The sequence below is a fragment of the Peromyscus eremicus genome, chromosome 17, assembly GCF_949786415.1.
Source record: "Peromyscus eremicus chromosome 17, PerEre_H2_v1, whole genome shotgun sequence".
Classification (NCBI taxonomy): domain Eukaryota; kingdom Metazoa; phylum Chordata; class Mammalia; order Rodentia; family Cricetidae; genus Peromyscus; species Peromyscus eremicus.
In genome coordinates, this window is record NC_081433.1 from 16,776,526 (window position 1) to 16,804,190 (window position 27,665).

At 44.2% G+C, this 27,665-nt stretch overlaps 2 long non-coding RNA genes across 2 annotated transcripts; one reads left to right on the forward strand and one right to left on the reverse strand.

The window, feature by feature from the left end:
- Positions 1–2,501: 2,501 nt before the first annotated feature.
- Positions 2,502–25,197, reverse strand: LOC131894587 (uncharacterized). Its single transcript, XR_009374957.1, has 3 exons — positions 24,844–25,197; positions 21,333–21,456; positions 2,502–2,604 (listed from the first exon to the last, which is right to left on the reverse strand). It is a non-coding gene; the product is annotated as an uncharacterized LOC131894587 (long non-coding RNA).
- Positions 23,664–24,109, forward strand: LOC131894588 (uncharacterized). The gene is made up of 2 exons (XR_009374958.1): positions 23,664–23,707; positions 23,869–24,109. It is a non-coding gene; the product is annotated as an uncharacterized LOC131894588 (long non-coding RNA).
- Positions 25,198–27,665: the final 2,468 nt, after the last annotated feature.

Consider the following 27,665-nt stretch of genomic DNA (forward strand, 5'->3'; position numbering starts at 1 on the left):
TTGCCACTATGGAAACCAATCTGCAGTTACCACAGAAATAAAAATGAAGGGCCCTAAATTACATCAATATAGACACATTTGCAAAACCATGGGGGCGGGGCAGGAAGGGACTGTTTGGGTGAGGAGGAGGATTAATGAGGGGCATAGGAGACAGGCAGCATAGTACATGAGCAAAGTATAAATTTGTGTGTATGTTTGTGTGTGCTTGTGTCTTTATGCATGTGTGTGTGTGTGTATCTGTGTGTGTGTCTGTCTGTCTGTCTGTCTGTGTGGGCAATGTCTGTATGGGTCTGTGTGTATGTCTCTGTGTGTGTGTCTATTTGTGTGTGGATGTGTCTGTGTGTTTGTGTAGTGTCTCTGTGTATGTGTGTGTATGTCTGTGTCTGAGCATGTGTCTGTGTGTTTGTATAGTGTCTGTGTATGTATATGCCTGTGTCTTTGTATGTGAGTGTCTGTGTCTGAGTGTCTGTGTGTACGTATTGGTTACTTTCCTCAACTTAGTTTAAGGAGGGACCCAGTCCATCACTGTGGGAAAACGTGGTATCTGGAGCATGAGGTGACTACTTACATCGAATCCTCAGGAAGGGAGAGAGGAAAGATGGTGCTCATGTGGAATTTTCCCATTTCTCATTTTTCTCAGTCCCAGTCCATGGCATCCAGCATGGCCCTCCCTCCTTAGTTGGACCTTTCTGGACACTCCCTCACAGATGTGCTCAGAGTCTGACTCTGGAAGCTCTTGTTTTTTCTCAACTCAATTAGTTGGCAACTGAAATTAACTATTGCAATAACATACACAAAAAAAATGCCATAACAAAAAATAAAATTCATAAAGTGTGACATTTGGAGTTTGTGCCCTGAACGGGAGTAAACAGAGAGCCAATGTTTTTCTCCGATAATTTTTAACTGTGCCCACAGGGAGAAGGCTGTCACAGAAGTGCAGCAGGGTTTATTACTAATAAAATGAGGCTGTTCTTATTTTTTTTTAAATTGAGATACGATTAACTGGGGAATATTTTTAATCATTGGACAGTCATCTGGGAGGTCAGCTAGTGGCCCAGATTATTGACTGGAGAGAGACTGCCCTGAAGCCCATCATTATAGAGTTATAAGCTTGAAGATGTCATTTTCCAAGCAAATGCTGAAGGCTAGAACAAAGTAATATACTTCCTATAAAATTCCAGAAGACACTGGATTTATTTAGTTTTATTTTAGGATTATGTACCAGCTGATCTAACAGTCAACCATCAACACGGAATAAACACTTGCAGACGTTTGAATCCTGGGGAGAGGATAAGAAGTTAAAGGAAGCCCAGAACTGCATGGGGAGGAGAAAGGAATGGGATCCCACATTTTTCTCAGACAGGTGTCAGCAGACGCAGAGTGATCACAAAGGAAACCCAGGAGGCAGTGGATGAGGCACAATCGGAGAACCTCCATTCTGGGGCCTGGATACAGCACATGCCTGAGAGGAGAGAGAGAGAGGATGTGACGGAAGCCTTCTCAGGAGGGACAGAGGGAAAGGAAGGAAAAGAGAAAAAGTGGCAAGGAAGAAAGGACATGTGTCTCCATGGCCGAATTATCAAGACTGGAAATGGAGACCTTCTCTGTTTAAGTGTTCTTTCTCCCAGGAAGACAAAGCAGGAGACTGATGAACAATGTCACTGTTTACTTTAGGAAATTCCTGGAAGCCAATTTGTCTGTGGAAATAATTTTTCATTTTGACAAATAGCTCTTCAATTACAAAGAAAGCAAGCAGTGGGTCACTCTTTCATCAAACAGCTCTAGACTGGCCAAGTCTTACTTTGTCCCTGCTTCTGAGAGAATCATTTCACTAGCCTTGTCCAAGCAAACTGCTGAATTCACGTTTCAGCACGGGAGGCTGAATTTCAATGTTTTGTGTCTTGTACATATCCCCCTGGTTGTCAGTTTGACTGGATTAAGAAATGCCATGGGGATTAATGGAGCTGCCTCCTGCATTTCCAAAATGGAGTCTCTAGAAGCCATTGGGTCAGAGGTCTCCGATGTACTCAGTAAATCGATCTTGTTTTCATGATATGGTGGTATTACAGGGAGGTGACGAAAGGTCAGAGGTGGGAAGTTGGAGGAAGTATGTCTCTGGTAGATGTGGCTTTGGTGACGGCTTCCTCCTTGTATTCCCCACCCCTGCTTCCCTGGTGCCCTGTGAAGTGCTCTGCTTCACCAGGACCTCCTGGGCATGACTGACACCCAAGGAAACATCAGGAAAATAATTCCTCCCTGAGGTGTCACCGGAACACGGGGTAATTTAAACCTCCTCTAAGTTTTCGTCTCTGAGATACATAAACTCTGTGAAGGTGATTTTCTCTCCCTAGAAGATTTTGTGTGTGTGTGTGTGTGTGTGTGTGTGTGTGTGTGTGTGTGTGTGAGAGAGAGAGAGAGAGAGAGAGAGAGAGAGAGAGAGAGAGAGAGAGAGAGAGATATCATACGAGTAAAAGTACAAGAAATAAAGGTGTAAGCTTAATGCCTTCATTGGGTTAGTGGTAAATGGTAGAACATTCCACTGTTGTAAAGACTGACTGGAGGTCTTACTGGAACGTGGGATGTAGGCGCTGGGACAGTGGGCATCTGTGAGGACAGGCAGTTAGAGAAAGTGAGCAGGCAGTGCACCCCAGGGGGCAGGTGTGTGTGAGAGGCAAGAGTTAAAAATGCAGCCGCATCAATATGCAGCCGAATCAATGAGCTCACGCTTGTGGAGTGGTGAACCAAACTCCCAGCTGGAGCTGGAGATGCAACAAAGGATGATGGGGAGCCAGTGTCAGAGCTGTGACCTCTCCTCTTCCTCCCTCTGTCCCTGTCCCTTCCTCCCCTCCCCTCCTTCATGGCCTCCTCTTCCCCCACTTCCCAAAGATGGTTGGAAACATATTGCCCAAATACTGATAATAGTCTTTTGTTTGTTTGGTTGGTTTGTTTTTCTTTTTTGAGACAGGGTTTCTCTGTGTAGTTTTAGCTCTCACTCTGTAGCCCAGGCTGGCCGCAAACTCACAGAGATCCTCCTGCCTCTGCCTCCTGAGTGCTGAAAATAAAGGCATGAGCCACCACCACCTGGCAACAATAGTCATTTCTGAGAATGCTTTAGCACTACTTTTTCTTTTTTCACCAATTACACTTCTATAACGAACACATACATTTTAAAATAAAAGTAACTTCTTTTGTGTTTTAAAGAGGGAAAGTCTGCATCAAACTTCAACAGTAACAAGCAAACAATCCACTGTGCATAAAATGACTCATATGAGTCTTTGCTTACAATGCCACTTTGTACAAAGCTCCGGAACAGGCTGTCGTGAAGATCGAGCGGCTTGGGAAAAGCCCAGCGAGAGCGCCCATCTGTGAGGAGATGCTTCGGGCTTGCACCCATGGTGGTGGCATGGCTCCCTCATGCCTGTGACACTGATATTTTAACACAACAGAGTTCAAGTGTCAAGCCAGCTAAAGGACTCTGCAGGATTCTGAGAAACTTGGCAGAGTTTGTCCAATCATTAGAATCCTATCAGAAGTGTGGCAGGCCGTCATCATTTCATAGGTACTTCTGGGCCCACATCCCCATTTTTCCTTTTAATATCTAGAAGTTCTTCTGCCCAGTGATTTCAGACATTGCACAGTCGAGATCAAACTTGTGGCCTCTGCAGCACTCCGATCCTGCCTTCACGAGACACCAGAGCCTCCTTAGAAGAAATAAATTAGAGGCCTTCAGGTCCTGTGGCCACAGGCAAGGCTTCTTGGGGCAAAACAGCTTGTAATTCCCACCTGGTGCTGAACATGATCAATGAAACATTTCAGAGATTGATTTGATATGGCACCCGGGGAAATTCTCCCTCTTGACAGGCCATCGTTACCAGATGCCAGCAGAGCATGATGGATGATTCGTCTTGTCTGGGACTCACTGTGGGTGACATCATGAAAAACACAAGCTTCCACTGGGCACTAAGAAAGGATGAGCAGGGAATGCCAGGCTCGAGGATGTTCCAGATGGTCTCTCCGGTTATTGTCACTCAAATGACATATTCCTCAAGATTTCGGCATATGCTCAGGCACAGAGCTATGAGGCGGAGTCACAAGGACTCTGCTCACTAACCCCCTCTCATTTTTTAATGCCACTTCCCAAAGTACAACAATTCACTGAACGCTATTGAAGGCTGACTTGTATGTACAGCATCCCAGTTAATACCTGGACCACGCCACTGCCCCAGGACATGAGGATTCTATCTAGAAAAAAATTCTCACCAGGGAAATATATAAAATTATAAGAAGCCTGGCCTATTTTTACAGAAGCATGACTACCATAAACCCTCAAAGCTCTTCGTTGGGGAACTCAGGCCAGGAACGTTATGACAGCAACTGTCTTTATCACATAGTTGGGTATGTGCATGTTTGCACTGTCGTTGCGCTTACCTGGAGATTTTTTGCAAAGAGGAAACTTTTGAAGGACACACACTGATAACTGAATAGCTGGATTTGCCTCTGCCAGGTGTTCTGAGTGTGGGCAGGAGGAAATATGGTGAGACTACTCATTTTCTGAAGTCTGCTGCTGAATGTAAGTCAAAGAACACACACAAGTAGGGGCCAAACCTTACCACCATCAACCGATGCTAGTGAAGTCCTCATTCCAACTCAGCCTTGGGCTTGGTTTTCCTGGCGACTCTTAACACTCCCCTCTCCATGCCCACCATGTTCTTCTCCATACCCACCACTCCCCTCTCCATGCCCACCACCCTCCTCTCCATGCCCACCACTGCCCTCTCCATGGCCACTATGTCCTTCTCCATACTCACCATGGCCACCACTAACTGAAGGATTGAGCTGACATTCTCTTTTAAGCAGCACGGTTGTAAAGCCAAATGTCCCCACCAGATTAGCCTTTGGTGATTGATTGATGATTGATGTGGGGGAGTCCAGTTCACCGTGGACCATGCCATGGAAAGGAAGTGCACTGAGCAAGCCAGTAAACAGTGTTTCTCCACGGTCTCTACTTCAGCTCCTGCCTTGACATCTTGCCCTATTTGAGTTCCTGTCCTGACTTCCCTCAGTGATGGACTGTGATGTGGAACTGCAAGCTGAAATAAGCCCTTTCCTCCCCACATTGCTTCTGGTTATCACAGCAACAGAAACCCTAAGACACTTGCCAAATTCTCCACGATCCAAAATTCACAAGATTCAAACCCCTGCTTCTCATTTACTATGAACCAAGGTCAAGCTCCTCTATGCCACTCTTTGTCCAACCATGAAATGTCAGCAATAATCTTATCTTTCTCCCAGGACCACCACCCAAGGTCTGTAAATGTAAATGTTACTCATACAGATTGCCAACTGCTGTACTAGTTGGAGTTATCCAGAGGGAACAGCATAAGTGATAATACAAGGTGGTTTATTTGATGGTTCACATGGCCAGAGGCTGGATATTCCCACAATGCTACCTGCAAGCTAAGGAGCCAGAGAAACTTAGAGCTTCTTAGCCCCTAAACCTGGCAGCTTTAAACAAGAGGGGGGCGGGCAGTGATGTAGTTCAAGACAGAAGGTTTGAAGGTGCCTGGAAAGATGGGGTGAAAGTCTGCATTCAAAGGCTGCGGAATCTAGAGCACACTGTGAGGAACCATGGTAACAAACGGTGTACCTGCTCTAGAGAATTCAGGAAGAGATGTAGTAGCACATGACTATAATCCTAGTGTAAGAGGATCATGAGTTCAAGGCCAGCCTGGGTTACATAATGAGAACTGAGAGATCTGTTAAAAATAACAAAGCAGTGCTGTAAATGTGGTAGAGCACTGGCCTAGCATGTGCAAGGCCCTGGATCCAACCTGCAGCACATGTGAACAGGACCCCTGCCTCACCCCCCCCAACCCCCACACACACTTTCATTCAACTGGACCTGCAGCTTACTGAATGTTGTCGCCCATGTTCAGAGCAGGTCTTCCCCAGTCAGTTCACTGACCCACATGCCGATCTTTCACGGAAACACCGTCCCAGACACACACAGAAATTTGTTTTTACCAACATCCAAGATTAACAGTCGCACCTGTTGCTTGAAGCTGATACTCTCCAGCAAAGTTAGAAACAAATGGACATTTTCTTCCAAGAGAAACCTCCCACCTCAGGACCCATTCTAGTGCCAACAAGCTTTATTCTGCCTCAGTGAGAGGCAAATATACTTATTAATCAATACTGAGTACTCTGCTGCTGGTGGTAGCAGCTGAACAAAGTAGAGCTTCCGATTGGATAACCCAGTATTGCACGGAGTCCTAAACAGGACATCCAGCATGAGTGGACCATCCCCTTTGGTTGAAGATGTTTGTCTAATCAGAAGCTCTCCCTCAGGTTACATTTCCTACATCCTCAAGAAACCCTCACCCTTACTAGCTTCGTGAGACTGCACATCAAAGCAGTACTTGGCTCCCTCACCCATCCCCTCTCCATTTTAGATAAAAATGCCTCCAGAAGGCATCTCTAAGGGACCAGTCAGATAGACCGTAGGTTAGCGGAGCTTTGCTGTGGTCCTTGATCTGTAAGCCTGCACACCGGCTAACACGCAACACACAGATCATTGTGACATGTATAACTAGCCCCAGAGAAGAAAAGCAAGTGGCACATCCCCCTGACTCCTGATCCTTTTCTCCCTCCCTAAAAAATCCTTTCATGTACCTCATAATGGAGCCTAGAGTACGATAGCCCTAAATCCCCAGGGTCATGGTACCAGAAGAAACATCTCACTTCCTTCCAACCAGATCCCGTCTCTGGTGTATTGGTTTTCTAGTGGTCATATTCAATGCCAATAACACAGTGGTTGTCAACCTGCACGTAAAAAACCCTTTGAGGGTTGAACGACCCTAAGACCATTGGAAAACACGGACATTTATGTTATGATTCATAGCAGTAGCAAAATTACAGCTATGAAGTAGCAGTGATTATAATTTTATGGTTGGGGTCACCACACCACAAGGAACTGTACTAAAGGGCTTCAGCCTTAGGAAGACTGAGAACCACTGCAATAAGAGAAGGGCTAAGAATTATGTTTTGTATATTAATTATTATGCTAATATTTGTGAAATTTAAGAGGATTGGTAGATGCAGAGAGGCCTTCATTGCAAGCTCTGCTGTTAGTATAATCTCGCTTGTAACTTAGGAAATGGTTTTTGAGCATTTACTATCTATGTAGGAGGCAAAAATAATTCATTATCTACCCTGAGTTCTTAACCAGGACCTTCTGTAACAAAAGACAGATTAAAATGAATATGTACATATGCATATATGTACACACACACACACACACATATATGTGTGTGTATACCTCATGTATACACAATGTGGCAGGAGAGTGGGGGGACACATTAAGATTAACACATAACGGAACCTGTGAAAGTCTGTGAGGCCTCCCACCAAAGCTGGCATTAATAGAACACTGGTAGAAAGTCTCTGTACTGTACAGACGCCCATTCAGCCCAACACAGTGCCATGGAGCTTCCAGCCACTCCAGCTCACTGACCTACTTCCATTATTCCTCTCATTATCCATATCTTTCTGGTCCAATTCCTTGTTTCAGGACACAAGACCCTGGAAATCCCAGTGGGTGACCCCCGGACACAATCCTTGTTTATAATAGTAGGAAATGGGCACAGAAAAAAGAAGTTTCGAAGATGTGGCTTGGAATTCAGGTTTAGATCTCATCAGCTGAAGCCAAAGCAAAAGGAATTCAAGGTTATCAGTCAAAGGGTGGCAAGAGGGGAAGAGATTAAGGGTCAGGTTGTTATGGGGATTGATATCATGTACCAAAAGTCCGTCACCTTTTGTGATTCATAGTCTCTTCTAATACAGAAAAGACCTTTATATCCTAACAAAAGGGAGCCTCTGCTCTATCTTTTAACTCTCCCTGTGTTTTCTTTTATTAAAACAATCAGTTTTGACTAGGGGTCTAGCCGGATCGTACATTGCTTGCTTAGCATGTCTAAGGCTCTGGATTTAACTCCCAGCCTTGCAAAACCACCTACCAGATAGTCAAGCAGACAAAGATAATTAACTCAAAGTCATTTTGTGATACAGGAGAAATGGGTCGACAGGCAGAGGCTGCCTAACTTCAGATGGATGAGAGTCCTGGAAAAACCCACAGCCTCTAAAGCCACCAGGGGGCCAGGAGCCTCCCAGTTCTTGTCTCACAAATTTGAAGAATGAAATTCACAGACAACAGGAGAATGAGCTTACAGAAGAATTATACTAGAACTGCGAAGAGAAGACAGAGCTGCTGTACAGCAGAAGTGGGGCTGCAGAAATGGGATACCTTTGAAACCAACAGACTAAATAGGAGATAGAAACAGAACACCCGGTGCATTAACAGGGAGATGCGATTTATATCCACATATGAAAAGAAAGGAAGGCTAGAGTGTCGAAGCTTAAATACCTTTCTTCACAGGGGAGACAGAAGTGGGTACGTGTATATATCTTTCCTGGGGGGTGGGTAGATGGACCCGGAGACAGAAATTAGCTTGTAAAATGATGCTTTTTGAGATGTGAATGAGCCCCAGGTACAGACATTATCTTCTAAGGCCAGCTGCCCTTTTGTTAACCCTGCACAGACTTTTTTTTGTTCTGAGGCAGAAAATGAGATTTCAGGAAGAGATGACAAGCAGTGGAGTGGGTTCTCTTGTAGTTTGAGCTTCACCCTATAAGGCGATTTCCAGAGGTTGTATGTATCTCTCTGTTTGGTGGAGGAGAAGAAGGACAAGGGATGAGGAACCCTGAGTCTGAGAGCTCCCTACATAAACACACCAGGCTGATGGATGGGTTATCTGCTCTCTTGTTGTCTAGTTGTGTGTGTGTGTGTGTGTGTGTGTAGGCCAGAGGTTGATGTCTCCAATCACTCTCCACTTTTTTCATTTCAAAGTCTCAGAGTTGTGTACTTCTTTGGAGTTGATCATTTCAAAGGTGTAGGAGACTTTTTCGACGTGGAGGACTCAGAACATATTCAAGCACAAGTTTCCAGGACCAGACATGAAAAGAGAATCAGGAGTTTTCAATAAAGAGAATTTGAGATGAGTGTCTTCCAGGCAGAACCAAACAGATGCATGGACAAAAGGGTAGGCTGTTGAGAAAATGCAGCAACGTAGAAGGAAGGGACGTGACCCCCTCCCGAGGGCTTCTTCTGTTTATTGCTTGCGGGCATGCAGGAAAGAAAAGGTAGTAATGCCAGCCGTATTATTTATTGTACCTGGTTCTCCAAGGGAAGTTGGCAAAGCATTGTCTCTGGGAACATCATCACACACTGGCCTGCTGTTTCCCCTTCTGTCTCTGAGAGGCACAGGCCCCTTCCTGCTGTTGTTGGTGTGGAACTCTCGGGAGGTGGTGCCATCCCCGTGCTAGTGAATCAGAAAGATGTTTGCTTGGAGAATCTAAACCTTTGTGTTCCTCTGGATGTTGCAGAGGCCCCTCATGATGCAGTGATTCACGGCCCCATCTTAAGCCCAGAGGACTTACTAAACTCTTTGCATTTAATTTCTCAAACCAGGAAGGGTCCGTGCGACTGAAAAAGAAAATGTCATCAAATGCTTTGCCCTTCTCTTTAGGAGGCAGGGCTATTTTACCTTTGTCTCTACACTGGGCTGGGCTGGGGGTGCTGTAAGAGACATTGCCAGGGAAAGTGAGGCTCTATCATTTCTGGGCTGGACTTCTCAAAGTATTAGCAATAGCTTTGCTGTCTGAGCCCTGTGCCAGAGACCATGTGGAGAAACAATTCCAGCCACCCCATAGAGACAACAGCAATGTGATGATGCCGTTGTGGGCCACTCCAGGAGGATGCCAGACAAGCTACCAGGGAAACAGCACGGAGTGAGTCACTCGGTGTGATACAGAAATAGACGCCTGCAGAGCCCTGCTTGAATTTCTCACCCCCCAAATCCTGACACTAACGAAATGGTGTTGTCTTGTGTCAGTGTGTTTGGGCATAGTTTGTTACATAGCAGTGGTTAAGTGGAAGCTTCTAGGTGACAGATGAGGATAGATGACTCAATCCATCACCAGATGTTTGTGGACCACCGCATCCTTTACCTCCCCTCAGCCTGCCTGTGTGTTCCACCAAGAGAGCCTGTGCAAGAGGGAACATGCCAGGCATAGAGGTCATAGGCTGTAGACCCGCATCCCGACCTGCTAGCCGTGCATGAACTGTCATGCTCTGACGTTCTAGCCTAGCCACTGTGAGTGTATATGACACACTCTGTCAATCTGCTATCCACTAAAAACATGTTATAGCTTCATTGAGATGTTAATGCAAGTGGACACTTAGTATAGAGAAGTATATCTCCTTGGTGAACCTTGTCTCCCTTAAAATAATAATAATAATAATAATAATAATAATAATAATAATAATAAAGTCCAGGAAACTAAAGCCATCCAATCCAAACGCCTGTCAGTTGACCTATCACAGAGCAGCTATCTATTAAAGAGAAACTGCTAAGGCTCCGTTATGGGGTACGGGGTTTGTGATATTTTAATGGGCCTAAACATACACACGCACATATATGTACACACACACACATATATACACTCACAGACACACACACACATGCACACACACAGATACACACAAACACGCACATATATATACACTCACAAGCACACACACACATATATACACACACTCACAGGCAGGCATACACACATACACATATATACACTCACAGACACACGTACACACATGCGCATACACACATATATTTACATACACACACTCACAGGCAGGCACACACACACACACACACACACACACACACACACACACACACCCTGTTTCCCAGCACAGTGGTATAGCACACATTGGCCAGCAATGCTGCAGTCAGAAGACTGCTCCTCCTGGAGAGAACCATCTCAAGGGCACTGTCAACATGCTGTTTACATTTGCAGCTGCTGGAAGATCTCTATTCTAAAAACATGAGGTAGCTATGTGACGTGACTCCGAGTTCCAGCTCTGATCAATAGAAGGAAGAAGTGGAGGAAGCCACCCACAGGCATTGCTACAACTCCTAGTGATGCTCCAGCCGCCCAAATGAAAGGTAGGTTTCAGTAGAGACTAGCAAGAGTCGGGTTGCGAAGTGAAAAAGGAAATCTAAATTTAGGTGACTAGACATAGCTCCCAGATATTCCTGGGATTCTAAGCTGAAAAGTGAAATCCCAGACAATAAGTACACACACACACACACACACACACACACACACACACACACACCCCAAAAAATAAATCCCTGGCTTCTGGCTGATTTTCAGCCCATGTACAAGCAGGAAGTAAAAGCTAGGAGTATCTTGTAAAAAGTCTGAAGCTGGAAGTCTTGCCTTCTCAAAGAGGAAAACTACAAAACCAAGGCATTTCAGAAAATCCAAGCTAGCACCAGGTGACCACAAATGGCCCCCAGGTGTGAGCGCTAAAGAAGCCTGCCCTAAGAATAAAATCATGAACATAAGGAGACAAACGTCAGAGCCGTGCCTTGCAGAGACACGGCATCTGCAGAATTCTTCCAGGAGAGTCAACTAACAATACAGAAAACAGTAGCAAGGACAGCCAGTGACCCACCAGAAACCTGGAGGGAGAGAAGAACACCCGAACACAAGCAGAGCCACAGTGTCTCTAAACTCCACATTTTTCAGTCATGAACATGCTAAGAAATCGAGAATGGGTGGCACACGTTGGGAAGTGAGGAGGGAAACAGAGCAATAATGCCTGGATGCCAAAGACTTCTAGATCAGCAACCACAAGCACAGTCTTTCCAGAACTCAAGCACCACAGGAAGGTGCAAAGAAAAAATCTAGAATAGAAAAGCACGCCATCTGTAATGAAGTGGGTGGTGGAGGGGCTCAGGGATGGCTTTAAGCGGGCCACAGAAAGAATTAATCAAGTTAAATATAGGTCAACAAGTATCATCTAGTGAGGACACACACGCAATGGAATGACAAAGAACAAAACCAAAAGTTTCAGGGACTACATGCACCCATAAGTCCCAGAAACACAATAGGAAAGAGAGGGTAATAGTTAGGAAGAAAAGGCCAAACCTTTCTCAAATTTGATTTAAAAATAATAACCAACATTTTTTAAACAGCTCAACAAACTACAAGGAATAAAACCAGAGCCCTCCATACTTACTGTTCCTAGGATGGAAGCCGAAGAGAAAGATCTTGAAAGTAGGAAGAGGAAGAGAATGTCCAGCGGAGTCCTGGGCCTGACTAGTGACATCACAGAAATGGAGAAGACCAGAGGAGAGCAGAGAGGAGCTTCCAGTGCTGAGAGAAGATTGGCAGCAAGCCTTCTACGTCCAATCCGGGTCCCTCTGAAACCGAGGCGATGGTTAAGCAATTTTGAGAAACATAGAAATTAAGAATTCATAGTTAGCAGGCTTTCACTACAAGACACAGTGAAGGGAGTAATTTATGCTAAAAGAAAGGCCGTAAGGTGTTGGTGTTAACTCAAACAGATGCCAAAAGCACCAGTAAAATGAGTGGTGTAGGAACTGTTAAGACAGAATAAACACACTTAAGCTTGTATCGCTGTTTGTCTTGCTTTCCAAAGAAAATGCAGAAGATAATCACCAATCCCATAGGTCATGGTTAAAAGAGGACCTGTGTAATGACCATTGTTCACCGGAGAGAGAAGAGAGATGAGGTGTACTGGATCCAAGCTTTGGGTGCTGTGACGGTTGAGCCAGGCTCTATCCTAGCTGGATTGTCTGAAGGAACGTGCCAAACCCATAAGTAATCACTTGGAAAATACAGAAAACAAAGGAGTTTAAAAGGTTCACCAGACAAAGCCAATTCAACAAAGAGGAATCAAGAGTTAAGAGTTAGGAGCACAAAGATGTGGCACACAGGAAACCTAGAGCAGAGAGAAGACATAAAACTCCTACTTGACCAATAATTAAACTAAGTGAAAACGTGTACACCAATCAAAAGTCTGTGATTGACAAAACGGATTTTTTTTTAAATTATGGAAAATCTACAGAAGATGGATGTTGATTAAAAATAAAATGAACCTGAGTAGCAGCACTGATATAGGACAAAGTAGGCTTTAAAGAAAAAAATTATTAGGAACAAAGGGGTATATTATATTTAGAGGAGGGTCATTTCATGAAGAAGTCATGATGGTATTAAATGCATATGGTAAACACTGGGCATTAAAATATGTGCAGGAGACTACAGAATTGAAAAACAGGTGACTGAGAATAACGCCCAGAGTTGAACAGCCACTTGAAAAACTAGGAAGGAAACAATACTACAGCTCTGTAACCACAGACACCATACTCCATAACAGCAGGATTCGGTGCGCCCTCCTCAGGGCACAGGGAACACCCGGGTTATCCTACATGAGAGGCCGTTATCCTGCATGAGAGGCCATGCCACAGTGCTAAATGGATTTAAAAGGACAGATCCTATAAAATGTGTTTTCCAGCAGCACTGGGATCAAAATGTTAAATCAACACAAGGAACATTTGGAAAATTACAATATTCGAGATGAAGCCACACTCAGAAATCACTAAGTGATTAAAAGAAAGAACAATAGGAAAAAAGTATAAAATACTTGGAGAGGAATAGAAAAGACAAGATATCATAATTCACCAGAGGTAATGAAAGCAGTGTTTACAGAGGGATTTATAACTGTGTAAGCCTGTGTTTAAAAGAGGGGTTCAAGTCAAACATGGAATTTCCCACTGCAAAAACATAAAATGAAGAGCAAAATAAGCTGAAAGCAAGCAGAAAGGAAGAAATTAGAGTCTTGTGGAAATAACACCGAGAGTGTAATGGAAGAAATGAAGCCATAAATTTACATTTGTCAAGACCAGGACAGTTGGCAAAGTTTAGTTAGCCTCACCAAGAAAAGAACAGACTTGCTGTGGGATGGTCTGTATGTCAAATGTGTTGCTGATTGGTCAATAAATAAATCACTGATTGGCCAGTGGCCAGGCAGGAAGTATAGGCGGGACTAACAGAGAGGAGAATTGAGAGAACAGGAAGCTGGGTGGGGGAGACACTGCCAGCCGCCACCATGACAAGCCGCATGTGAAGATGCCGGCACGAACCATGTGGCAAAGGTCTAGATTTATAGAAATGGATTAATTTAAGCTGTAAGAACAGTTAGCAAGAAGCCTGCCACAGCCATACAGTTTGTAACCAATATAAGTCTCTGTGTTTACTTGGTCAGGTCTGAGCAGCTGTGGGACTGGCGGGTGAGAGAGATTTGTCCTGACTGTGGGCCAGGCAGGAAAACTCTAGCTACACAGACTTCTGCAGCTAAGGACAAAAGAGAAACATTCCTGCTGACCACACAGAATTAAAGGTTTATTTTTATGTATCTAGGGGTGTGTCTGTCTGTCTGTCTGTCTGTCTCTTTCTGTGTATGGTGTATGTGTGTGTATGTGTCTGTCTCTTTTTGTGTATGGTGTGTGTGTGTGTGTATGTGTGTCTGTCTGTCTGTCTGTCTCTTTCTGTGTATGGTGTGTATGTGTGTGCAGGTATTGCATCAGACCACCAGAAGCTTGAGTTATAGGCAGTTGTGAGCCACCCACTGCACCTCACACAGACCCTTATGCAAAGATGAGTTAACTAACTAGAACTTCAGTAATTGTAGAGATGTTGGAACTGTATAGTTCCAGAGTCTACTCACAGTTTACTTGGGGCTACTTTTAGCTCCCATAATAGCCATCTCTGTCCAAACTCTGTGTCTTACCTAACATCCTTGTGACTACCAGACAAAACCACGTAAGTGAGACCATTAGATTCTATCAACTAGAGAGCTGAGAATCGCAGGTGGCACAGAGATTTCCCTGGGTTTTTGTTGTTGTTGTTGTTGTTGTTGTTGTTGTTGTTATGTTTTGTTGTTTTTGTAGTTCACCTACCTGGTGTTTCTGCCTTGACCTGTGGCTTTCTTCTGCTCCTATGAAAACTCCATGAAACAGCTAACCACATTGGATAGGAAATTTAGGTGAACTAATTCTGTCTTTTTTGGCCTGGTCATTTCTATTTGGCTCCAGAATTAACCAGCTTTTACTCACTTTTAGGTGGGAGTTGTGTTTTTGTGTTGACACTATGAATACTTATCTTCCACTAAATTAGATAATTTATGGAGAAAGGGACAAATCTTAGAAGGTAGTAAACATTGCTCAAGAGAATTGAATGAACATGCTGTAAAGTCTCAGGTTAGGGGCTCAAGAGTTACTAAGAGGGATGAGAGTTACTAATACCACAGATAGGTAACAGCATGGATGGCAATGGGTTCTGAAGAGGGTTCAGGCCCACAGACAAACAGAGTCCCTCTTACAGACTTCAGAGTGAGGGGGAAGTCTCATGCCACGTAGTTGGCGAACAGTTCACAGTACATGCCTATAGTCAGGTTGTCTTAGATTCCCAGGTAGCATGCATGGGAAAGCAGAAAGGGAATGGTAGATCCTTTGTGACTGCAGGGTCACAGCAGAGAGACATATCTTTTGTTGGGGTGTTTTATCACAAGAGAAACTAAATTAGACAGAGGAAGAAAGGGCTTTCTCTACCTGGCAGTCTAAACAGCAGTTTCCTCCTGCCTTTGGACTAAGACTCAGACTTGAACTTTCTCCATCAACTTTACTGACTTTCAAGATTTTGGACTCAGACCAGAACAGATGGATTAGCTTTCCTGGTCTCTAGGTTGCCGGGTCTGCAGAGGTGGGGCCTGTCATCCTCTAGAACTATGACAGCCAGTTCCTTGTCATAAGTATGTAGTACATTGATTCTGTATCCTGTATCGGGGGAACCCAGACTAACACGTTGATCAACAAATTCAATGTCATCCAGATTCTAGCAACATCCCATCTCATTCATTTTTAAACAAGAGTTAAAGGCTGAAATGGAAATTTAGTGTGTCCAGAACAGTTAAAGCAATGTGAAGAAGAGAAAAGTGACAGGATTTCCTCCCTCCCACTTTGAATCTTACTATGACACTGCAAATCAGTGGGCTAGGACAGAGAATAAAGAAGAAAATAACTCTGGGGATTGAGGATGTACCCCTATGGTAACACCCTTGCCTATTATGCTCAAGGCCCTGGCTTGCTTACCCAAAGGAGCTAGAAACTAAGCAGAAAACAAGCAAACGAATAGTAAAAAATGGACCTTTTATTTGTGGTCAGTTGATTTTGATAAAGTTTCCATGACAATTTAGTGGATATGGGAATATGGAATATTCTTTTCATATGGCCAGAAACAGCTGTGTATCTATATGCAAAAGAACAAAGTCAGACTTCTGTCTTACACTGTGCTAAAATATTAACTCAGGATGAATCATGGACCTAAATACAAGTGCTAAAACTATAAAAGTCCTAGAAAAAATGCAGAGAAGAATGTGTGACTTTAGGTAGACATGGAGTTTTAAATATAACTCCAAAGCACAAGTGACCAAAAAAAGAACATTTATATGTAAAAAGAATGCCATTGATGAGCCAAGGGAGATTCTGGCATTTGGATGCACACCTGTAGTCATAGCACTCAGGAGGCTGAGGCAGGGGGATCATGAGTTTGATGTGTGGGGAGAAAAAGAAAACAAAAGCAGGAAATAACTGCAAGGAATGAGAAATAGGATGTGTCACTGATACTCAATAAGGTATCTGAATCCAGAATTAAAAAGAATTGTAAAGCTCAACCAAAGTAAACTAATTAAAAATGGACTAAAGATTTGGATATACAGCAGCCTAGAGGAAATGGGCAAGTGTTCAATAAGCTCATGGAAAGATGATAAACGCCACAAAGTTTTCAAGGAAATGCAAATAAAACCCACAAGAGCCCCCACTCCACACTTACTAGAGTGAAGAAAAGCAAAAAGATAAATCATGCTCACCTCCATGGCTTTGGGTTTGACCTGACTGGGGGGATGAGGGATGAAGCCTGATGGACACAGGTATGGAAAAGCTGGAACCGGGTGGGCTGTTGCCTCTGATAGAGCCACAAAAGCAGCCCAGGAACTCAGTACATTTACTATGAACAGCTAAATGAGGTGGGTGCTTGTGTGCAGCTGAATAAGGATGAAGCTAGCTAATCTAGAAGGTAGGGGATCACCATAGGGGAGCAGTCTCAAGCTGTAGCCATGCTGGAGGAGGAAGCTATGGTGCTACTTTTGGCACACAGTGTCTACATCTTCACTTGGACCAGTGGAAGGACTTGTCATTCCTATGGCTTTGATCTGGGGCAGGCCTTGCCATTCCCATGGGTCTGGGGCACTGGGGATTTGGCATGGCCTTGCTCATGTCAACAATACACATTCACTCGGGACTTCATTTGTCCCCCACACCAAGTGTTGTTAAACACCGAGTTCCCATCCGACAGAAGCTACTTAAATGCCCGTTGACCAATGACTGGACAAAGGAAAGATGGCCTATCCTTATAGGGAACAGTTTTGCAGAAATAATGAGTGATTGAAGTGCTAATGCACATGCCTAGGGGAACAAACCTTGAACACATTGTGTTCAGTACTAATTAAACCACACGTGTGATTCCCTTCTACGAAGGCCCAGAAGAAAGAAACGTAAGTCACAGGAAGTCCACTTGTTGCTAAAATGGGTGGGTGATGAAGGATGGAAGATGGGCATGATTGCCCTGTTAGAAATGCTTTAGACTCTGATTGTGGTGATGACTGCACTACTCAGAATAGACCACACACCAGCTGCGCTGGAAATGGTGACTTGAAATGAGATACACGTGTGTATCTCAGTAGACGCCTCTGGTGGTTTTATTGAGGTTATTTAGAAGATTAGTAAGTTACATCTGGCTTTTTCCTTGACAAAAACAGTTTTAACTGTGGAATACATAACACCCACCTGTATATCCGGTTCTCAAGTTTAGCGGTTTTTCTTTTTTTTTCCTGCTCCTGAATTGAGTTTTAAAAACACATAATAAATATTGAGAAACTGTTATTTTCTTTTCACTCTGGTGACACACAGCCAATCCAGCCCCCACGCTTTGCATTTTTATCCATGATACAAGCCATGCCAATGTCAAAATCATCTATGTATATTCCTGTGTCTTCCTGCTCCCACACAACCTTTTGGTGGCCTTTTAGGCTGTTTTGACTACATGGTCTAAGCATGCTGAAGCTTCAGACTTGTCGCCTTCCACAGGACCCTTTCAGCATCAGCAGCTAAGAGTGAGGATTAGAAAATCAGGACTTCGCCGGGTGGTGGTGGCGCACGCCTTTAATCCCAGCACTCGGGAGGCAGAGCCAGGCGGATCTCTGTGAGTTCGAGGCCAGCCTGGGCTACCAAGTGAGTTCCAGGAAAAGGCGTAAAGCTACACAGAGAAACCCTGTCTTGAAAAACAAAAAACAAAAAACAAAAAAAAAAAAAAAAAAAAAAGAAAATCAGGACTTCATTGTCTTGACTTGCCTGAATTCTATGTTCTAACATATAGTCCAAGGTTTCAAAGATTTCTCTTCGGTGTATTTCACAGCACCGTTTCTGGAGCTTTTCACGTAATTTTAGACATTTAGTGCTCAGCATAAATTGCAAGTTAAAAATCATCTTTAGTGCTTTTCGACATAAACAGTGATTTGAAAGCACAGATGCACTCTGTATCCTAGAACACAAATGTGTCACTCCAGTGAGCGTGATAAACAGCGCTATTGCTAAAATTCCTTCCCATGGGGAGATAGTAAGCAACACCTGCCCCTTCTCCTAAGGTCCCAATGGCAAATTTAGGGTTCACCCTGGGGAACCAATGAGTTTACTGGGCTTCCTTATAGAGCATAGATGAGGGATGGGCACTCTTCCCTCAACCAGTTGCCCCGGGAAAGCCTTACCCAACCCAGATGAGGGCTTCCCATAGCTGCATAGAGGGAACCCCACTCTAGTCGTCTCGAGTGAGTGTGTGTGTGTGTGTGTGTGTGCACTCTAGCCTCTCCCCCAGGCCATGTTCAGAGTTGCTATCTTAGTTAGGGTTTCTATGGCTGTGAAAAGACACCATGACCACAGCAACACTTATAAGGAAAACATTTAATTGGGTGGCTTACAGTTTCAGAGGTTTAGTCCATTCTCATGACGCAGGCAGACATGGTGCTGGAGAAGGAACTGGGAGTTCTACATCGTGATCCGCAGGCAGCAGAAGAAGACTGTGTGCCACACTGGGTGTAGCTTGAGCATGTAAGACCTCCAAACCTACTTCCACAGTGACACCCTTCCTCCAACAAGGCCACACCCCCTAATAGCGCCTCCCTCTATGAGGCAAGCATTCATACACACGAGTCTGTGGGGATCATTTCTATTCAAACCACCACGGTTGCCAAGTGGTAAGGAGCAGCTGGATACTCAAGTGAGAATTCCACGCCCTCCTCTGCCCCTCTACTTAAGCATCTGCTTTTACTTTTGGGATACTCTTTACCATGCCAGGCCCAGCTGGGATAATCTTTTACAAGAGGGCACAGCTGAAAGCCCCATATGGAAGTGGCTTGGCTCAGAGGATAGTCACTTACGACACTCCCCATCCTTTCCTCCATCCCTTACATTTGTCCCATCTCCATCTTTTCTGAAAGGTCCCTGAGCCACAGAAGGGGTGATACAGATGTCTGACTATTTCTCCTTCCCCATCAAGGGCCAGCATCCTCATTCTCTTCTATTCATTCTCTCATCTACAGAATGTGGCAGTGGGTGAGTCTTGTGGTTATGTTTCCTACTGTAAAACACCAGAAACGGAAAGGACAACAGACTTCAGTAAAACCCACGACTATAAACACAAGCGAGGGAAGCACTTTGGCTGGTCCATCACCTAACTAGTCAATAGCAGTTGCTGTTCCACTGGAGTCTGGGACTTCTCTGGTCACAGGTTTTTCTCTGAGTTTCCAGTTCTAGACGTGAATTTCCCCTTGTGGAGTGAGCCTGAAGTCCAATCAGAAAGTTGGTTCCATCCAAACCCCTTTGAGCCCCCAGCTGTCCTGTCTTTTCTGACCCTTCCATCACCATGCCTGCATGATCCACAGCTGAGTAGGATGTTGGGGCTTAATTCTCCACAGCATCCTTAGTATCCACTTCTGGCTAGCTCCCAGGGAGGGGATGCCTCAGGCCCAGCCCTAGCTTTGCTTCTCTAAGTCAGGCAGCCAATGAATGCTACCTCTTTAGCGATAGGGTCTTACCATTCGCTTACGGAACACAACCAACAACAGTAGAAATAACTTTTATTGGTTTGGGGTCCTCTAGGGCCACTGTGGCCAACAATGTCTAAGGAGATAACCAGTTTGTAGGACTGGGATTCTCAATTAGCCCCTTATGGCTTCTAGGGGCCTCTGGTTTTACCTTGTGGATGCTCTTTAACATTGATTGGCCCAGGCTATTGTAAACTTGTCCCAAATCATTTTAGTATGTATCAGCTTTACCCAACCAGAAAGCTTCTGGAACTGCACAGCAGCATCCAGCCTTTGCTGTCTTTGTGAACTAATTCTCCATGCTTGCTTCTTCAGGTGCATTTGAATGTCTCTTAACTAGGTCTCCAAATCTGAGAAATCCTCAAAGGTTAGCATTGTACTACCCATAGGAAAACAAAAAACAACAAAAAACAAAAAAAACCCAAAAACTCTTATGCAGAGGACATACAGAAAAATGATGCAAAGTCCCAAAGCCACCATCCCATAATCAAGAGAGGGACTGCAAAGATAAGCTTCATGAAGCACTTAAAAAATGTAAAACAACACCCAATTAGAATATCCAGATCTTGTGATTTTAAAGTTTTAACTAAAACATTTACAAGTAAATTTAAGAAGTATCCTATGTCTAAAACAAATAAAATGTATCACTAATAAAATGCCAATAGATTAGTCACTTGATCCTTTCTGATTTGAGGAATCCCAATACTCTTTCCCACCAACTGGTGCTAATGTGCATTTTGGCACATCCTTGTTGGTGGTTGTTTTAGCTCTTTGGGGAGGCCCACCACCCAGCTCCCAAATAAATCACACACAGACTTATTCTTAATTATAAATGTCTGGCCTTAGCTTGGCTTGTTTCTTGCCAACTTTTCTTAAATTATCCCATCTACCTTTTGCCTCTGGGCTTTTTCCTTTTCTTACTTCTGTAATCTTACTTTCACTCTTACTCCATGGCTGTCTGTGTAGCTGGGTGGCTGGCCCCTGATGTCCTCCTCCTTCTCTGGCTCCTTTCTTCTCCTTCCTCCTCCCAGATTTCTCCTATTTATCCTCTCTGCCTGCCAGCCCTGCCTATCCTTTCTCTTGCCTTGCTATTCTGTTCTTTATTAGACCATCACGTGTTTTAGACAGGCACAGTAACACAGCTTCACAGAGTTAAACAAATGCAACATAAACAAAAGTAACACACCTTGAAATAATATTCCACAGTACTTCCTTGTCTTCACCTGTTTCCTTTGCCTTTAGGTACCAACCGTTCTATCTGGAGCGAGAGAGTTACTGTCTGAGGATCTCGATTGTGTTCACTTTCTCCCCTAATTAAAAAATCAAAAGACAGAAAAAGAATCTCAGGCATAGCAGGCAGCAGCAGCTAACCTTCGTTATAAGGAAAGAAGCACCCTGAAGCAGGGACAGACAGAGACAGAGGAGCACAGAAAGACTCCCCACTTAGCACAAAACAGACTCTGGAATCCAAATGTATTTTTTCCCTGAAAGGGCTGGGTTTTTGTTTGTTTTTTAAGTGGTTTTGGTAGCTGGGATGGGTCCCCTTCCCTTAGTTTTTGGGTTGACCAACTTAGACAAAGAAAGAGTAGCTGCTAGGCCTACCTACAGCTCTGTACCTGATACATATATCCAGGACCAACCAGATGAGTCTAAATAGGTCAACAGGAAGTGGGGCCTTGCCAACAGGAGGAAAAGCCTATCAGGCCTTTGTCTCAGATTGGAAGGGTAAGAGAAAAGCTGGAAGTTAGCCATCTTTATTATCTGTGCATGGTCCCCATCTATCTGCCTGTCCGGGATCTGTCCAGTCCTACACACCCATGAGGATATCTCACTGATTTTGATCTGCATTTCCCTGGTGATTAGTGATGCCAACATTCTGTCTCATTCTGGGCTCTGTCTCCACGTGGTGATTGGTGGCTTCTTTGCTGAGTAGACTTTCATTTTGAAGCAAAACTGTTTTTCTGCCTTTGCTTTTATTTTCCTAGTTACATGTCTTGAATGTTTTTATTTTATTTTATTTTTATTTTTTGGCCTTGATTTCAGAGATCCACTTGCTTCTGCCTCCTGAGTGCTGGGACCACCACTGCCCAGCTCCTGAATGCATTCTTTCGTCAATTTTGAGTTGAAATTTTGGTCTCCGTCACCAACTTTCAGTCCAGCACTTGCGTCGATTTTTATTTCTATAACTTTATTTATCGTCAATGAAGAAAGAATACCAAAATAACAAGAAAGATGGCAAAGCTGTCTAGGCTGGCCTCCTCTGGCTTGTTTCCTCTTGCTGATGATGTTTGGTTGTTACACACTGGTAGAAACCCGGTTTCCTGACCAGGACACGGACCACCTGGATTCACAGGAATCCTGGTGGGCACCGCGGAAACCAAGTGGCTTTTGTTTGTTTGTTGTTTGTTTTGTTTGTTTGTTTTTGTTTTTGTTTGTTTGTTTTTGGAAAGATGCCTGTGAAGCAAAGTGCTCGTCAGTGGCTGTGGACAGAGGCAGAGTCACTGTTTTGTTTTAGATTATTTCAGAAACAGCAAGCACAGATCCTGATTTAATTTAAATGTTGACAAACCTATTTTTCTCTGCTGATACTCCAGGTTGGAGGGGGGGGATAGGTGAGAAGTTTTTTATTTTTCTTTTCTTTTTCCATTGTGTTTTGTTTTCATTTCCTACCTGCCCTCCCCACGTTAATTTGACGTAAATGGTTTTTTACAGCAAGGCAGCACATGATAGGAAATGCACCAAGGATATTGAAAGTGTCAGACAAACGGCAAACCTAATTGAAGGGGCTTGTTTTCTTCTCCCTGAAATTGTAATCCATTTGACAAAACCAAGATGATGTGTCTGCTGTGAAGACATAAGTAGGGCAATTTTCGGATGGTACCGGCTGCCTGATGCTAATTAATAACAGGGGAGGAGGGGGGCACTCCAAGCAAAGCGTCGTCGCATCTCATGAGCAGATTAGAAGACAAATTGAACGACTCATGCTAAGCCCTGATATTCTCCATTACTTTCGGGACAAGAACACGAGATTTGGATTGAGGACATCTTTAAAAAACAATAATAATCAAAGGGGCCTGGTGACGTGGCTCAGAGGGTAAAGGCTCCATCTGCCGAGCCCGACAACCTGAATGCTATCCTTGGGACCCACATGGTGAAAGGAGAGAACCAGTTCTGGGAAAGGTGTCCTCTGACAGCCACAATGCCCTGTGTCCCCAAGCCCCACAGTCCTCAAGTAAGTGAATGCAGTTTTTAATAGCTCAACATATCAAGGCACCGATGTATTTCCGAGGTAGCTGTGTGACCTTAAATGTCTTGTCAACATTTTTGTTTTATAGGTGCTTTACACACACACACACACACACACACACACACACACACACACACACAACTGGAGATAGGACGTTATGCACCACGTCTTTTTCAAAGTCTTTGTTACAAAGGTCCATTGGGGGCTAGAGATGTGACTAAGGGACAGATCATATTGTGAGGGTTCTGGTTGTCAAGGTAACAGGATCTAGAATCACCTATGAGACAAGCTTCTGACTATGAAAGATGGTCTAGGTACTTGTGAGAGGAATCCTACCAATTAGGTTAATGGCGTGGGAAGACCACCGTCACTGGCCACAGTCAGCACCATTCCATGGGCTGGGGTCTTAAACTATGTCTAAAAATGAAATCTAGCTGAACACCAGCATTGGTTGCTTTCTGTCTTCTGACTGCAGCTAGAGCCACCAGCCAGCTTCCTCAAGAGCCTGTCACCTTCCCTGCCATGATGGACCGTATCACTGAACTACGAGCCAATCCTTGAGCTGCTTCAGTTAGGATATTTTGTCAAAGTCACACCAAAAAGAACAATACAAGATGCTGAGCATGAGAAAACAGAACAAAAAGATAGAGCAGGGAGCTCTGTCTCAATGTAAACAGCGTGGCCTTGATTTAGCAATAAACAACACCTGGGAATTAGTCTTTGTGTATTTTCTGCAGGGGCAGTTTTTTTGTCTGTTTTGAATTTGTTCTGAAGTCCAAAATTAGCTGTCTGTGTAAAAGGCGGTCTTTGTGATTGAGAATTATATGTCAAAGTAATGTGAAATATCCCAGCATTATTTCTGTACATCAAAATTACACAGCTTAACCAGAAATCATAACCTGACCATCCACAACTATAAGTATGCCCAACGGTGTTAAACACACTACCCAAGGGCTGTGGAAAGCACCCCACAGCTGTTCTTTTAGGGAGGAATAATGGTGGCACCTGAGAAAGTTACAGACAGAAAACAATAGTTTCCACAGCCAGTGACCTCACGGCTTTGCCAGGTGGGGCTCCCCATCAGGGAGTTATAGGTCTAGTGGGTCGACTTGTTAAACACTAGTTGTCACCTGCTGTATACTCCCAAGGCCCTTGGCACCTCTCCTTCCCTGTCCCTCCCTCTGTTCCTCTATCCTTCTCTGCCCCTCCTTCCCTCCCTCCCCATCCCTTCCTCCTCCCCCCTCTCCCTTCTCTCCCTCCTCCCTCTCTCCTCTCCTCTCTCCTTCTTCCCTCCTTTCAGGTCACCCAAAAGTACACCGCTGGGCTCTCCAGCAAGCTCCACTGCGATGCTCCGCCCCATCATGACCCGGGTATTTTTCACAGTGATCTAGAGCCGCCTGACACTGCATATAACAAAGCTGTTTCTCTTGACAGTTTTAAATGGTCTCACCTTTCTCCTAGCTAAGGTAAGCATGACCATGAGTAGACCCAATTTCAACCATGACAAGTCAAGACAGTGCAGAAACTCCCCCATCTTGTATTCTTCTTGAGGCCATTTCAGGTTTAACTAGAATTTGATCTCCTTGATGGAGAATCCTGCAGAAAATTTCCCAATGCTATTCTAGAAACCTGAGGTCAAGATGCCACAGCTAACTTTACCTTAGGTTCTGTTAAACTGCCTGCTTATGCAAACCTCCCCCTCCAGCCAACTGCTTATCTTGGCTTCTGTTAAACTGCTTGCTTGTGCAAAAGCTCCCCCCTGCAGCTACTGAGTGAGATACCAGGATGTGGTTTTTGCCTTTAGAGACCCCTTACTGTACACATTTGGCTCTACACTTGGGTCCTGAATTCCTGAGTTTAGTCCCAACTGGCTGGAATAAAGACTTTCAGTTGGCCATAGACTGTGTCTGAGTGGTCATTTCTGGTTGCCTTCCCATTACACTGCTGAGGTCCTCTTAAGGATTTTCTAATTACCTCTAACTCTTTCCTTTCAAATGTTCTACATGAAGACTTTATATGTAGACTTTTTTTTGCCAGACTTTATTTTATTATTAATAGTTGATAACAAGTATTCGACCAGAAGCATATATCAAAATCACAAAAACTTTAAAACATAGCCTAGTATGTGCAAAGCCTTGGTTCAGTTTCCAGCAATGTGTATACACACACGTATACATACTCCATCATCATTAACACAGCAGCTCTCTGCAGGGCCCACTAGTTGCCTTTCCTATAAAAATACAGACAGCTGGGTGAGAACCACTATTATTGTGACCCTCTGGCCTCCAAGGGTCAGAAGGGATAAAGAATTACTTCTCCAAATATAAGTTCTTCTAAGACTTCAAAGGTCTAGAATGGATAGGACAGGGAACTGCCAGAAGGGTAGGGGTGGATGGAGACCTGGTCCCACCTCTGATGCAGCTACGTCACTGTGTCTACAGCTGTCTTACCACTGTCAGCTCCAGGGCACCCTGTAACCTCTTCAGCTTCCAATCAGATCTAGGGAATATCTTTCCCCAGAGATCCCTTTTTTTAAATGTGTTAGGTTGTTCGGCTAGGGTGAGCTATTTATTCAAAAGAAATTCCAAACTGCCTGGACTAAATTTGCTATCTTTGGGTCGATCTGACAGCTTGCTGCTCCAGTCTGCACAGCAGCAAATTCAGCAAGGTGAAAGAGAGGACGCATCCACACACACACACACACCTGCACTGCATTTCTGGGAGCCTGTCTGAAGGTGGAGCAGGAAGAATGTTTCTCACCTTTCAAACCTGGCTGTGTCACTCAGCATGCAAATCCCAGAACCTGTTGGGGGGTGGGGCGGTGGCTGCAGCATGAGACTCACCTGCTTTATCACAGAGTGATGCTTGTGATCTGTTAGCACAAGCTGCCATGTGCTTTCAATCCATTATTAATGAAGACATGCTGTTAAAAGCTCACAGCGTAGTGTAAATTGGTTCTCCAGTGAGGTGCTCATCCCCGTCTCAACTCTTTTCAGACCATCAGGCTGAGTAAGGGCACATTCCCTCCTCTTCACCAGCCTCGTGTGTTTTGTTGGTGACGGTGGTGGTGACATGTGTGCTTTTATTCACATGTTCTGGACTTCAACTGCCCACCTAGGGATTCCATTCAGCTTACATGCTTATAGATGGGATTTTGGACCAAGTGGGAAAAAAATATATTTATTTTCATTTGTCCCCAAATGCCCAATAGATACCAAAAAAATCAGTATATCTTCCTACCCTGCCCCACCCCAGCCCTGCCTCCTTTGGCCTTTTGTCCCACATCTCCACCATCTCCTGTTCTTCCTCCTCTTCTCCCTCCTCCTCCTGCTCCCCACCCCATCTTACTGGTATGTACACCCAGATCTAGCCTCTCTCAGCACCACCAGAGCTCTAGTTTGTGAGAACAAATAGTTGTAGTGACTTAAATCTAGACATGTACGTGGCGATGATAGAGAATTTTGAAAAGTGTCTTTTTTTTTTCCAGTTTTACAAGATGCCTTTATTGAGAGTTTCATTTAATTGTCTGGGTTAAGTTGTAAATTTTGGCCCTTACCTTTTACTATGGATACCTTTTCAGTGTCTTATTGAAAAAAAAAAAAAAAAAAAAAAAAGAAAGAAAGCCAAGAAGATCTTCAAAGGGGAAAGCCAATTGAGTTGGCTTCAATGGAGGACTATAAAAGGCCTGGGATAGTACTACAAAGAAGCTTGTCTGTGTCTCACTTACATTTGTTTTGACTTTTGGGGTGCCTGTGTGCCTGGAAGTGGCTGCCACTGGGAGTGACTAGGTCACCGTCCAGAAGGCTGTTCAGAGATGCTTAACTAGCCTCTGTCAACACCTGTGTTTATTCACGGACCTTCTGAATTCCAAAGGGACTCCAGTGGCTGGGACAGAACACTATTCAACTCCTCCCTGAGGGGTTCCTCTGAGCAGACCCTGAGTCCTCAGTGGATTTCTGAAACAGAAGCCTAGATCTCCTGATGGATGACAGAGCTCGGAATGACTTGCTTTCAGCTTCTGGTCCACAACCTTTTCGTCATTATGGGAAATGTCTCATAGAACGCTACTGTTCCAGGACACTTCCCAGGCTTATTTACCAGGAAATGTCACCTTCTCAGGTGAGAGGACAGAATTTATCACAGTTAAAGGAAGTGTTGACAAGAGGCTTTAAGTGGGTAAAGAAGCCCTTTCAACTTCAGCTCTCTCCCAGCATCTGTCAGATGTGCACATGTGCGTGAAAGATTTCATTTGACTGTAAATGCTGCATGCTC